General features: G+C 39.3%; 1 pseudogene; it reads left to right on the top strand.

Moving 5' to 3' along the window:
- Positions 1-15070, top strand: part of LOC116888143 — a 28489-nt pseudogene extending 13419 nt beyond the window's left edge.
- The last annotated feature ends 257 nt before the right edge of the window (positions 15071-15327 follow it).

Below are 15327 nucleotides of genomic sequence, written 5' to 3'. Positions count from 1 at the left end.
TGAAGTTATAATTTCTCACATTGGTACAGAATTTGTTTTGGTGCGGAATCAGGATTTTCATTGGCATAACTTTCTTCCATTGATACAAAATTTTAAAAGAACAAAGCTTGGACCCAGTCCTTCTATTAATGCCATTACAAAATAATCTTTAGATGATTAAATAATACGAGTTAAGGGCCAGATAACAAGTTCTTGACTCTGAGTTAATTGCTACGGTGCTTCCTAGATATTTTATTTAGCTGAGAGTAGTTAATGGACAACAGTCCAGATTACTTTACATAGATAAATAGTTTTGAAAAATATCAGAAATCCATAGAATGTGACATTTAATGTTATTTATCATTTTTTGAGACATATCTGCTCCTAACAGTGCCCCTTTCGTGGGTTCAAAGAAGAAACTGAGCATCTACCTCCAGGTGAGGTTATACATTGTGGCGAGGTAGCCACTGGGCAGAAATTGCTTATTTCTTCTACAGACCTCTACTGTTCATGAGAGAACACAAGTTACAAGATAGACTAGCTTAGTTCTGCCGAGACAGAATAAGCTAGTTCTTAATAATTCTTGTTTCACAAGCTCTGTCAGAGATTCTTGGCCAGAAGACTGAAGACGGATGCGCCAATGTGTTGCTAACAGGGAACTGTTTAGGTAAGCAGCTGTTCCGACTACTTGTCTCAGTTCTAGAAGCTGTGTTAGGCTTTCTTTATTTTCAGTTAGTAGTAGTCGCTCTCGAATTTCTGACAGGGTTGAAGACTAATTTTAGTCTCAGAGCCTACCCAGGCTACTTAGCATTGAGAAAACTCATTTGGGAGGCTAGTTTTCAAATAGTATACAAGCTAGCCAGGATATAACATATAGATTTTAAGCCTTTCTTAAGCTAGGATAGATAACAGAGTGTACTATTTAATTGACAAAAATGATGGACTAGGTGTTAGGTGCATTTTGTACTTTGTAAATTGCAAAATGGTAACAGTGGTGCTCAGCTTACATTTGAGAGAAAAGTTCCTTTGTAATTTGAAAGAAAGGGTGAAATGTGGCAAAGACCTTCCCCTAATGAATAAAGATTTCATGGGAACCAATCACTGGGCAAGGAGTAGGCGGGGCTTCCAGGTTAGAGTGAGGAAAAGAGACTGGACAGAGTATGGGGAAGGAGGAAGATGGAGGAAAAGAAGGACAACCCAGATCCAGATCCATGTGGTTTTAAATAGCCACAGGTAGCTATGAATACCTTATAAGGGATAGATAATTACAGGACAATTTATCTTACCTAGGTGAGCAGTTTATGTCAATATCAATTGACGCTGAGTTTATTGTGTGAATGTTTTGTGGGATGAGAATTTACCACGATATATAAATATGATTGATAAATTACAAATCTAGAGTTTTGATTTGGCCCCGGTACAGAGATTTGTGATAGCTGAGATGGGCTGACACTGCGCGGGGGCTGGTGTGGAAGCAAACTGCCATGGGAACCTAGAGAGTCAGGTGGAGACATTTTGAGAGCTCTGGGCTAGAGAGTCTGCGGACTTTGGCTGACCGAGATGGGAACACCCCACTGGTGCCATGTTGCCAGACAGTGCCAGCACTAGCATGAGATGGTGTTCCTTTTTTATTATTCCCCACTAGAGTTTGGGAGCTACATGAAGACCAAGTTGCATATCTGCTACATATGTGCAGGGAGGCCTAAGTCCAGCCCAGGTATGTTCTTTGGTTGGTGGTTCAGTCTCTGAGAGCCCCAGGGGTCCATGTTAGTTGACTCTGTTGGTCTTCCTGTGAAATTCCTAATCCTTTCATGGCTGCAATCCTTCCTCCTATTCATCCATAAAAGTCCCAAGCTCCATCCACTGTTTGGCTGTGGGTGTCTGCATCTGTCTGAGTCAGCTGCTGGGTGGAGCCTCTCAGAGGACAGCCATGGTAGACTGTTGCCTACAAGCATAACACAGTATCATTAATAGTGTCAGAAATTGATGCTTGCCAATGGGATGAGTCTCAAGTTATAGACCAACATTTTTAAATGTCAATATCTTGCCTACTCTCTAAAACAAAGTATGTACTCTCCGTTCTCATTTCCTACCACAGGACATTGTGTTGCTTGAGACCAGTGAGTTATAGGAGAATAGTAAATGGTTATAACTATGAGAAATCAGAAAGAAATGAAGAAAAAAATAAGTAGAAGCAAATTTGTGAGTTTAGTTCACATGGTAAATTTGGAGCTTCAGATGGTTATCATAACAATATGTTCAATAGGCAGCTGAAAATTCAAAAATGAAAATGAAAGACCCACCCCATGAGTCTTAACTCAGAGCTGCAACAGGCTTGAATGAGCCCAGGCACGCCCAGATACCTAGGGCCGAGTCACCGTTAAAACTAACAGACCATAAAAGGAAAGGAATACAGAACAGACTAGGAGTACCGGATCTGGCAGGAAGGGATAAGTCCCTAGCCCTCTATACATTCAGGACGCCCCAGCCACGCATACTCTTTTTACCATGTTACAACCTCATTCGGATATGATTCAAACCTGCCAATGTGTAGCTATACCTTATTACCTCATCTTGTGGAAATAACCAATCATATGTGAACATGTCTATATGCCCGTTTAAATCCACCAATCCCGTAACTATGCATCTGCTTCTTAAGCCCTTCTGCTTCCCCAAACCCTATAAAAAGCCCCATGCTGGAGCTGCTTTTAAGTCCTCCAAGAGACTGTGCCCACAGGTACCCTGTGTTTTCAATAAACCTCTTGTTGATTGCATCCCGAGTGGCCTCCTGCTCGGTCATTGGGCAGGGGGTCTCCTCCTGAGGGAAAGGTCCTCTCCGGAGGTCTTTCAAAGCCTAACAGAAATAACACTTCTTGATGATCTATCATGTAATAATCGCCATACAAACAGCTTTAACAGTTGGCTTTTGTATATTTAAAGACAAATAAGTAAATTCAATTGCTAATAATGGATAAGGGGGGAAGGCAAAGGTTGAAGATTAGATCTGGTGGAATGAAAACACAAATGTAAACAATTTTAGAACAAATGAGACTTGAAGAACATGAGGCAGGGATAGTCTATAATGATTGAGCAAGAATGGAAAATACACGGGGGCAGAAACCAAGAACACAGGTTTAACGGTATTTCCAGTATCAGTAGTTCTCAACCTTCCTGATGCTGAGACCCTGTAATACAGTTCCTCGTGTTGTGGTGACCCTCAACCGTAAAATTATTTTCATTGATACTTTATAACTGTAATTTGGCTATTGTTATGAATCACAATATGAATATCTTTCTTTTCCAATGATTTTAGACAACCCTAGTGAAAAAGTTGTTGGACACCAAAGGGTCACAAACCCACAGGTTGAGAACCACCTAACTAGAGACAGGCAAGAAGATGAAAACAGAAAAAGTCAACTTGGTAACTAAAAGGTCACTGGAAAACACAGAGTTAAATAGCTTCTGTAAAGCACTGAGAATGTAAGTGATATACAAGAGGGGCCATAAAAGGACAAGTAATAAATGTGAAGTTAGTAAGAAAACCTTGGTGGAACATAAATGAATAATTCTAGTAGCTAAAGCCAGCCACCAAAGTTTCCCAATAATAGAACAGATTATTTACATAGGAAGAATAGGAAGGGAAGGAAATAGAAACTCTGCCTCTACCCTGTTACAGAGGATTGTCCAAGGAAATAGCAGGTAATAGTTACCTTGAATGTTGGATAAAACAGAAGTACAAAAGTAGCAGATAACAAAAGAGGGGGCAAGAAATCCAAATGATAGTTAAAACATTTTAAATCAAGGTTAAAATGGAAACCTTCCAATGTATTTTTCTTTTATCATAATCTTTGTTCCAAGCTGAGAACGGGCTCGTGCACAAGCATCAGAGCAGTTTTAGGTATGAGTGTGGGTGGAAAACGGCCAGCGAACGTCCCAGCAAAATGCATCCAGCGTGGCATGAAAGGGAACACATAAGTACAGTTCAACATAATGAAAATTATTCATATTATTCATCAGAGCATTAGAGCAAAGAAAAAATGTTGCATTTATAAACACAAATGGAAAATTTCATTTGAATAAATCCAATTTCTCTTAATGAACATGAATAGAAAGATGTATATTAACATGAGGACTTTTTTTTTAATCCAAACACCAGTATCGTATTTAAGGGTAAAAGCCTAGAAGCCCATGCACTTTAATGTCAAGGACAAAGCAAGAATGCTCCCTACAATCAACATTATGGACAATTTTTTAGTGCTGCTAGGAAAACATGAAAAATGAATTCAAAGCGTTGCTAGTTAAAAAGGATTCATAATTACAGTTCTTCTAGATTATATGTTTGCCATCCTCAAAGAACCAGGAGAATCAATCAACTAAAAGTCTAAGAGAACTAATAAGTGGCAGTGTATAAACTAAACGTACAAACCCAACAGTCTCCCTATATAATAGCAACAAACTGAGAGAAAATGAAACAGGAGAAAATTATTCCATTAGCTCTGCCAGTATAGAACATGAAACAACTAGAAAAAAAAATCTAAGAAATGAGCAGGGCCCATTTGACGAGAACATGAATTAGCTCAAAGATAATTTTTTTAAATCCTGGCATCAAAAGGAGAGAAATATGAAGTACTTGTATAATAAACAAGGCAAATAAATATTAAGATGTCAATTCTTCCTAAAATTATTTCCAAGTAAAGCGTATTCAATCAGGTTGAGCAGAAGAGAAGTTGTTTAACCACTATGCAAAACAACCGAAGGATAGTTCTTCAAAGTTCATGCCTAAATGAATCACAAATGTATTCCTGGATGAATTTTAAAAAATAATAATAATAAAATCCAATGTGAGCATGGAGGCTTGTCCTTGTCATACCAACTACTTGATACTGGGGTAGGAAGATAATTTGAGCCTGAGAATTAGATACCATCCATGGTAACATGAAAAGACCCATTTCAAAAGAGGAGAAAAGCAAACAAGCAGAAACTTCAAAGATGTAGAAGATAATTTAATGCGGATTATAAATATGGTTAACTATCACTCTGACTTAAGGTAAGAAGCAGAGAAACCATGGGAAAATAAAACGTATTTTTAAAGTCACTGAAGTCATAGTCTGTAATGTTATGAGACAATGCAAGCAGGAAAAAACTGCAACAAATATGATGGGGTGAAGGCATCATATGCAAAAGGCAAGAAAAATGCAACGGGAGTGAATGAACAGAAAGTATAGGAGTGTGGAGATAGTTCAATAGGTAAAGTATTTGCCGGTCAAGCATGGGTACTGAGGTTGGACTCACAGTACCTGTGTACAAGTCAAGCATGGATTTGTGTGCCTGCAATTCCAGTGCTGCAGAAGAAGAAATGGGAAGCCAGGGACCTGGTGGCCACTCAGTCTATCTGAAATGTTAAAGTCCAGATGCAGAAAGAGACCCTGATATCCACCTCTTGTATCCACATGCTCATGTCTGTGTGCTCTCAGTCATATAAACATGCATATAACAAAAAAAACCACAAAAGATTTACCAGTGGTATAATAGTATTAGATTGGTCAGGTTCTCTAGAGAACAGAAGTAATAGAATGAATATATAAAGTTGATTTATTAGAGTGGCTTACAGACTATGGGCCAGTTAGTCCAACAGGGGCTGTCTACCAATGAAAGGCCCAAGAATCAAGCCCAAAAGGCTGGATGTTTCAGCTAGTCTCAAGTATACACTGAAATCCTGAAGAAGTAGGTTCTAATGCCAGTGATGGAATGGACTTCCCAGATACAGAGAGGGCAAGAAGGCAAAGAGAACAAGCTTCCTTCTTCATATCCTTTATAGAGGCTGCAAGCAGGTGGAGCTCAGATTAAAGGTGGATCTTCCCACCTCCAAGATCTGGAATAAATATGGGCCTTTCCACTTCAAATGATTTAGTTAATTAAAAACAACCCTCGCCAATGTACACAGCCACTTGGGTTTTAGCTAATTCCAGATGTAGTTAAATTGAATTGACAACCAAGAATGTAAATCACTAAAGATATAAAAATAATATTCAGGCTTGCCAATAATTAAAGGGCTCCTAATCAAACTATCGATATAGCTTCTTTTTCTCTTATCAGATTGCCAAGTACTAACACAAAAAATGAAAAAATATAACATTTAATACTCACTATTATATAGACTTTTATGCAATAGACTGTCTGCTTTGTACACCGCTGGCTAAAGTATAAAATGGCATTCATTTCTGAAATTACAGCTTTCTATTGTGGACCACAATTCTAGGATATGTTTCTACTCTCTGAATAAGAACTTCTTTATCCCAAAGTCTGTCTTATGGAAAAGATTAGATAAATGAACAGATACTTCTTTAAACTATAATCATTTTGTAATTTTCCTCCAAAACGAGTATGATTTTGAGAGCTAAATATGGATTGTTAATCATTGTTCAAGGAATTGGCATGCAGAACCTAGATTGTCTTATTTATTTTTATTTTTTTTAAATTAGATATTTTTTATTTAGATTTCAAATGTTATCCCCTTTCCTGGTTTCCCGTCCATACTTATTTATTTTTCTATTGCTGTGCTAAAACACCAAAAATGAGTGTTTAATAAAATGTATTATAAATAAATCTATACTAATGTATGGTTTATAAAATATTTTCTTATAAAATACTGCTTATGCATATAAATTTATTTTATCCTGTAGATATTATATAAAATATATAAAGTTGATTGCTGGATATAATTTTATTCCAGTTCATTTTATAAATGGCTGAGGAAAGAGGGTTTCAGAAAGAAGAGGTTTTAAAACATTTCCCTCTGGATTCCTGTTTTCCCATTTTGATCTGCAGAAAGATTATTCAATCTAGAAACGATACCACGATTATTTTAGTTGCTTCAGTGGACACTAACTCCATAGAATTGGGTTCATTCTGGGAACTCACTAACCAATTTGGATCTGAGAAAATTATTACCTTCAGCTGTTCTGTTCCTTCCACCCTGATAGTTTTGCCCCTTTCAGCTGTGGAAGCAGGAGGCAGTTAACAGTCTATATTCAGTAGCATAATACATCATCATGTCTCTAAGTCTTTGAAGCTCATTAAAAATATATTGTCAAAATGATTTAGCAGTTGTTTTCATAGACTGTCAAAGAAGTGAAATTCATTCTAATAGCATGTCAACAAAGTGCAGGGCCCTCTGAAAGGTATTTGGGGAATCATTTAAAGCATTCTGTTCAATTGACTAAAGTTTTGAGTTTTGTTTATATTTTACAGCTCTAGGGATGGAACCTAGCACTCCTCCATTGGCTACACATCTCCAGAGCTTGAGTTGGGTTTTTAATCTCACAAGTTACTTTTGATTTGATAAACTAGCTAGTTCTTAAAGTTGGTCCTGGTTCATAAAAGCATGACAAGCCGATAGAAACATACTTTACATATGTTCATTTATTCAATATGTTCAAAAATAATAAGTTATTTAAGTTTAAAATATAAGGAAGGGTATGTCATACAAAAGCCTGACTTATACAATTATCAATTTGAATTTAATGTCAGGTATTTTTAACCACTCTGATTCTTATAGAATTGTTTCTTTTATCCAAAAAAGTCATAGGCACAAGAAGCTTCAAAGGGTAATCTTTTCCCTTTTTATTAGTTCTTTGAAAATGTCATACTTATTATATATTATTATTATATTCATCTTCTCTCCTAACTCCTCTCAGATCATGTCACCTTCTCTAACCACCCAACTTTATGGTCTACTTTTTCAATCCATTAAGTTTAATTTGTACTGCCTTTGTATAAAAAATATCCTCTCTAGTATTAGAGAGGAAGATTATTAATAATTCCATCAGTGTTTCAAGTTTTGATACAAAGTGAAAGAAGAGAGAGAGAGAGAGAGAGAGAGAGAGAGAGAGAGAGAGAGAGAGTGAGTCACAGGCTGATCTTGTTTATTCTTGAGAGCCATATGTTGATAATTTGAGGAATTTTGCCAGCTGGTTGTTAGCCCTATGCTATTACGCCATGGAAAGCCCCAGATTCTCTAAGCCAGCACTTTCCATTTCTAAAGAACCAGCTAATAAACATGTATTTGTACATGGCTCCATATATATATATAAACTTCAAGCCTTATCAATACCATCCCAGCATTACGGGCCTATATTCTCAGTCCTATCACATCATGAATTTGATATGCACTGTTCTGAAACATCTTCTAGAAATTAAATGCCTCAACTTGCATCCAATTAACAAAATAGATTCTGTTTGGGTATGTTTTAAAGATGTACATATATGCAGCTTTTTTCACTCATCAAACATTTTGTTACATGAATCTTTTTACACTGTTCCTTTCATACAGTATATGGGGAGGTTCTTATGGAAAATACCTCCTTTTTAGTTTATTCATTTCCAATTGACAGGCCCCTATACCACTAAAACAGCAGAATATAAGAAATACCACCAGCATGGAGGCCATTTGTTCACATGTACAAGAGTATAGGTATATATGCAAAAGTATAGATATTGTGTAGTTTGTACATTACCAAATAGATATTGCCAAAATACTCTTTCAACTATGTAAAAGCAATTTGTACCCTTACCCAACAGTGAATAAAAAGTCTAATTATTCCGTGTTTCAGCCATCGCTCAGTAGTCAGACTTTCAATTTCTGTCAGTTTGCTAGGTATAAAATGACACTTTGTTGTTAATTGAAATTCCTTGGTTAATGATGAGGCTCAGTGTGTTCTCTCTTTATTGCCCGTTCTTGCTTTCTGTTCCTTGTGCCCTTCCTTTTATTGCTTTGGTTGCCTTTTTGATTTTTGATTTCTTATTTTTTTCTCCTTTTTCTTCTCAACATTGTTTATAAACTAATGCTTGCTTTTCAATGTTGTTCATGTTGTTTATTTCCTATATGTCTGTGTGTTGCTGGTAGTTTTGATGATAAAAGAGGCTAGTGAAACTGAGGAATTTCTAGCCTATGAAGCTAATGGTCAGGAGGCTGTTCAGTAACTAGTTGTCAGGGGTGACAGTCATCCAAGAAGGTACAGTTTCTAAGGCCACAGGTTCTGACCGGACTTAGATTTGAAAGTTATGAATGTATTCCCTATGGCAGTTAAACTGTTTTGGGTTTTTTTCCTATGACTTCACTATTTTCCTGCCTCCAGAATTCTCCCCATGTGGATTTGTTTGCCTGGAATACTCTCTACAACCCAGAGGTGGTTCTGTTTGTGCCTTCACTGAACCTCATCCCCCCCTCTATCTTAGCACTTAATTCCCCCATGTCCTAATAATGTGCTACTTCTGGATCTCTTCCACAATTCAGTAATGTGTAGGAAGTAAAGTGTCCTTTACTGTTCATGTAGTTCTAGGACTTAGCAGAAGGCTCAGCACAGAGAGGAATTGCTTAAAATGGGTGTTCATTCTAGGAGGGAGAGAGTGAGGGTAATAAAATAGGAGGCAGCCGTTAAGAGAGATCACTTCATTTGTTCATCAGAGTTCTCTAAAGAAACAGAACTACTTTTGTGTGTGTGTGTGTGTGTGTGTGTGTGTGTGTGTGTGTGTGTATGTATTAAAGGGTGATTTATTAGATTGTCTTATAGGATGTGGTCCCAATAGTCTGACAATGGCTGTCACAAACAGAAAGGCTACAAATCCAGTAGTTGTTCAGCCCAAGAGGCTGAATGTCTGAGCAGTTCCAATCTAGTACTGAAGTCTGGGAGGATTCTTGGAGCTGCTGCTCTGCAATATAGATTGGAATTTTGTAGAAATGGGTTTTAATGCCACCAAAGGAATGAATGCCTCATCAACAGGATAGATGAATTTACCAGTAAGTAAAGGTGAGCAAGGGCCAAAGGCAAAAGCTTCCTTCTTCCATGCCTTTTGATCTGAGTTAAGATCAGAAAGTATGGCTCAGATTTAGGCTGGCTCTTCCAAACTCAAATGTTCCCATCAAGGCATTTAATTGATTGCAGATGTAATCTAATTTGACAACCAACATTAGACATCACAATGGGTAGATAGGGAGGGGTAGGCCTGGGTGGAGCTGGGGGATGAATATAATCACAGTACACTCTACAAAATCCTCAATGAACTAATAAAATTGAGAGATAAATCAGATGCAGTAGCATGGTATCTGTCTTCACTAGTTTAAGGGACAACTTCCTTGGGAGTGACTCAAAGTGGCAGAACAATGAGACCCCAGAACAATGAGGTGGGAAATGGGGAACCTAGACACACACACCCCCCATGTTAGTACCCTGGCTAGTTTTATGTCAACTGGATACAATCAAGAGTCCTCTGAAAGTGGGGAACTGCAAATGAGATTCAGCTGAAAGCCTTTTTCTTAGTCATTGATCAAGGAGGGGGCACCATCCTTGGGCTGGTGGTCCTGGGTTCTATAAGAAAGTAGACTTAGCAAGTCACAGATGCAATCCAGTAAGCAGCACCCCCTCGGTGTCTTCTGCATCCACCCTGCCTCCAGGTTCCTGCCCTTTAAGTTCCTATCCTGATTGCCTTCAATGATGAACAGTGATATGGAAGTGTAAGCTAAATAAACCCTTTCCTCCCCAAGGCTCTTTGGTCATGGTGTTTCATCATAGTAATAGTAACCCTAACTAAGACCAAAGACAAATTCTCACTAGCATTCTCAGGGGCTGCTCTTTCATTTCCTTGGGTTAAAAGTGACTTTGAACAGTTATTTTCTCATTGGTTGAGGTAAGAGCAACACCCGTAAGTCAATTCTCAGGGCTAAATCCTGTTCCTGTGCCATGGCTTTGTCCCTTGGGTAAACCATGGAAACCTCAAAGATTAACCACTGTACCTCCTCTGCTCACTCTGTTCTACATCCACTCATTTTAACTATATAATTCATTCCATCCTTACCTGTATCTTTACCCTACCCTCAAACCTAACCTGTCAGCCCACCTTCTAGAGGCCAAATAAACATAGTGACCCTACCGCAATATGCTCTCATCCAATGCTTCTTTGGAACAAAGTATGTACAAGGCCCTGAAAGCTGCAATGTGAGTAGGAGCCATAATTTGAGATCTGCAAAAATTTTCTGAGCAAAGGAAAATGCTAGCACTACTGGGGGGTATTCTTGAAACAGATAGCGAGACAAAAGCACAACGATAGTAGTATAAAATAAAAACGGGTGCTGGAAAGTCACCAAATTTGAAACAAGTTAATGATTAGATTTCTACAAGTTCACTTCATTATTGCATGGCATCTGCCAGTTCGCACTATTAAGTTAGAGTTGAATAAACATTAGCCCATCGCTTGGAGCAGATCTATGCACAATCAAGTTTTTCAGGAGAAATTGAGACAAAAACTGGGGGGTCTTAACAACTGGGTGGTTGTGGGGGCTGTCCCTGACTCTGCTGCCTACCTATGGATCCTGTTCCTCTAACTGGCTGGCTGCCTTGTCTGGCTTCAGTGGGAGAGGATGTACCTGGTCCTGCAGTGACATGTTGGGATGGGTTGCTGGGGGGTCTGGGGGCTCCCTTTTCTATAAAGAAGGAAAGGGAGGGAATGAAAGACTATGTGAGGATTAAGGACCTGTGATCCGAACATAAAGTGAATAAATTAATTAATTAATGGAAAAATCTGGAGACCTATCCAAAAAAGAGACTTCATTCACACAATGTGTGAAGTATAAGTCCAAGGCTTGAAGAACTGTAATGGTGCTGCCCAGGTTCTGTCACTCTGCCTCTCATCAAGGGGGTCCTATTCCTCAATCTTATTTTCAAGCTTTTTTAAAAGGCTTGTCCTGGGTAATCAGCAACCCGGTAGAGGGCCAGACTGGAGCAAAAGACATATGGACCAAACAAAGCAAGTTTTTTCTGACTTGCTCTCTAGGACCCAGCACCTGCACCTGCGTGGAACTCTTTTCCCTCCCAGAGCACAAGACAGCCTGCTGGGAAATCTAGTTAAGAGTCATTTCAATTCAGCATTACATCATTGACACAGTACAATAGCCTCCTGGCTCCCTTTGTTATTCCTCAAACATCTGCTTCCTCTTCCCTCCCCGCCTCCTTCTTGGGGTCAAGCACTCTTTTGTATGTGGCACCCTTCCTTTAAAAATCAATCATTCTTAATTCTCCTTGAACTAGAAAAGAATTACCCAGCCTGGCCCTCTTCCTCTCTTGGATCTGCATCTGAAACTGAATAGTTACTGGAACACTGTAGGTTTCTCCTCTCCTCCTGGGGACAAACTGTCAGGGAGTTTCCTTGGGTTTCTACTATGCTCACCATACATTGTTTCTCAAAACTTTAGGGTCCATGCCCTGGGCCTTATTTCCCTATTTGGTCTGTTTACTGATATAGGAACACATGTTTCCATTAATTCATATCTTGAAGCAAAGCTGGAGTCCTCTTCTAAGTAAGGCTATCATAGGCTGCCACTCTACACAACACCCAGGTTATTCTTCAAGCAAACTCCTTTAAAGGAGCCTCTGCATTAAATGAGGAAGCTTTTTAGAATAACAAAACACACTATTTATCTGTTGTGGTTCAGTTAAAACACTGCTCGCCAGTATCTGAACATTTGGTCCTCAGATGATCTTTGGGGAAGTTGTGGAAAGTTTGAGAGATAGGGTGTACATACCTGAAGGAACTGGATCTCAGATGGTGGGGGGAGCAAGAGGTTTATAGCCCAGCCCTCCTTCCTGTCCTGTCCCTGTTTTCTGGCCCACTGGGAGGTGAGGATGAAAGAAGCATCAGTCGCATGCTTCCACTGCTATGGAGTAACTATTGTCATGTCTTGGTTCTGGTATGGATCTATCCCTCAACTCATGAGCAAAATAAACCCTTCCTTCCTTAAAGTTTAATGACATCCTTATCTGCTCAGGAAACAGAAAACTTACTAAAATATCCGTGAAATATAATTTTCAAATAAAAAGTCAAAGATCTTATCTATATTCTGTTTTAGAGCTGCTAAAATATATTTTCATTTTTAAATTCTATCATATATTTTTTAGTAATTTCATACATGAATATGATATAATCATTTTATTTAAATGCTTTTAAAGTCAGCTATCTTCAAGGATTTCTTAATGTGAAACGAAGCCAATACTTTAACTACTATAGAAAAATGAAGAAAGGAAAGTCTGGGGGCAAGCAATGGATCAGATAAGCATTTATTTATGATTACATACATGTGAAATTGTAATTCATCCCTCACTCCAAGTCCTCATCAGTGTACTAAGGAGGCTGATAGTATTAGAAGGTATAGAATATCATTTCTTCCAGAAGGAGGAGAATACCAACCCACTCACAAAACCTTCAACCTAAAATTTCTCCTGCCTACAAGATGCACAGGAATAAAGATGGAAGAGAGATTGAGGATGGCCAACCAATGACTGCCCCAACACAGAGGCCCATGGGAAGGCCAATTCCTGTCCCTGTTGTTCTGCTATACTTGCAGATGGGAGTGTGGATGCTGTCTCTGAGAGGCTTCATCCAACAGCTGATGAAACAGATGCAGAGACCCACCTGCAAACATAAAGCAGAGCTCCAGAAGTACTAGAAAGATTGGGGATAAATTGAGCAAACCAGAGGAGTCAAAACGCACAAGAGGACCTACAGGTCAACTAACCTGGGTCCCTTGGGGCTCACAGAAACTGAACCACCAACCAAAGTGCATGCAGGGGCTGGACCTAGGCCCCCTACATATTTTTAGCAGATGTACAGCTTGATCTTCATGTGGGTTCCCCTAACAATTGGAGCAAGGGCTGTCTCTGACTCTGTTGCCTACAATTGGATCCCCTTCCCCTGTCTGGACTGCCTGGTTGGACTTCAGTGGAAGAAGAGGTGCTTAGTCCTACTGGGACTAGATGTCCCAGGGTGTGGTGGTACCCCAGGGGGACTTCTCCTTCTCTGAGAAAAGGGGGAGGGGACAATGGCAGGAGGCACTTATAAGGGCATGACTGGGAGATGGGCTGTGATTGTGATGTAATGTGAATTTAAAAAATTATGGAAAAAACAAACAGAAAACACCAACAAAAATAAAAATATCATCCCATTCCTAAAACATAAGTACCCCATTCCCCTCTTTTCTGTATGTATGTAATAATTATGTCTAATACTCATGAAGGAAATGCACCCCAATACCTTTTTCCCATGAAGAACTGCTGAGCAACACTCTAGTGACCAACCACTGAGGCACTTGGTTAACTAGTAATTTGCTCGTGCCTGCACCTCTCATGGGACTCTGATCATGGGTATCATGATCAAGTCTGATCTTGTCAATAAGAAGCCTCGCCAGCACCCTGGTCAGAGGCATGGCTGACTGGTTTTAACCTAAACTTAACAATCAGTTTAAGGAGAAGAGGCATCATTGGAAAAGACCTTGAAAGTAGAAAGTCCAAGAGGGGCAGACAGCTGCTGTGCATGAGCCTTGTGATCATGCATGACCTGCGGCAGCTCGGAGCCTCTGCCAGGCAGGCAGGGAGCCAGAGAGGTAGGTTCTGGTTCTCACCACGACCTTCACTCAGTTTTGGTTATTTAATGTTTGTACCTGCCTAGCAACAGTGTTCTTGTTCCTAAAAGATTAATATGCACATCTGGCCGAGGAAGGAAATTAAGTGGAGACCAAATAACTTTGCCCACCACAGTTGATTATTCTTCTGTCCCTAAGCAGACAGACTGGAGGAGTGGACTTCCTGGGCTGAAGATGCACCCACAAGTGTAAAAGATCTAAGGAGGGAATGGGAATGTGGCAACGCAGTAGAACTCTTTGGAACAACTGGAACCTGACTATTTCAAGGACGTGACACCAACTATACAGAAAACTCAGAAAATTGTCATTAAGAAGAGAGAACCATTGAATTTTGGTGTCCCAGATGGTAGCACAGGTTTTTTTTTCCAGTAGATTGGCAGCTACACAAGATATGCCTTTGGTTCATCAATCTTCATAATTAGATGACTTAGATACATGGTAAGAAAATATCGATGCATGGGAGGAGAAAGATGAAGCAGCCTGGTAAGTCGAAGAAGTTCTGAGGCAGTAGAACATTGCGGACAGCGAAGAAACCAGAACAACAAAGGAAGATAATGGAGAAGGGAGTTTCATCATCTGGTGAAGAAGGAGCCAAACCAAATCGGCGCGAAGCTTTCCTAACACATGCTTCTTCGTATCCTATGCCAGTCGGATAAGTCAAGGCCCACAGCCCACACAGCAGCATTTGTATGGACTGGACAGTATTTTCAGAGCACAAACACTGTGCTTGATCTTAAGGTGTTTATTGAGCTATCCAGGGCACCAAGATTCTCCCCATATACCTTGAATTATTAGTAATCAAGACTCAAAACACAAAAATAATGAGACAAGTATTTTCTTCAAAGAGTTTCAAATATGGACAATTGTTTTCTGTAAGA

This window comes from Rattus rattus, chromosome X (genome assembly GCF_011064425.1).
Source record: "Rattus rattus isolate New Zealand chromosome X, Rrattus_CSIRO_v1, whole genome shotgun sequence".
Classification (NCBI taxonomy): domain Eukaryota; kingdom Metazoa; phylum Chordata; class Mammalia; order Rodentia; family Muridae; genus Rattus; species Rattus rattus.
This window is presented reverse-complemented; position numbering and strand designations above follow the sequence as displayed.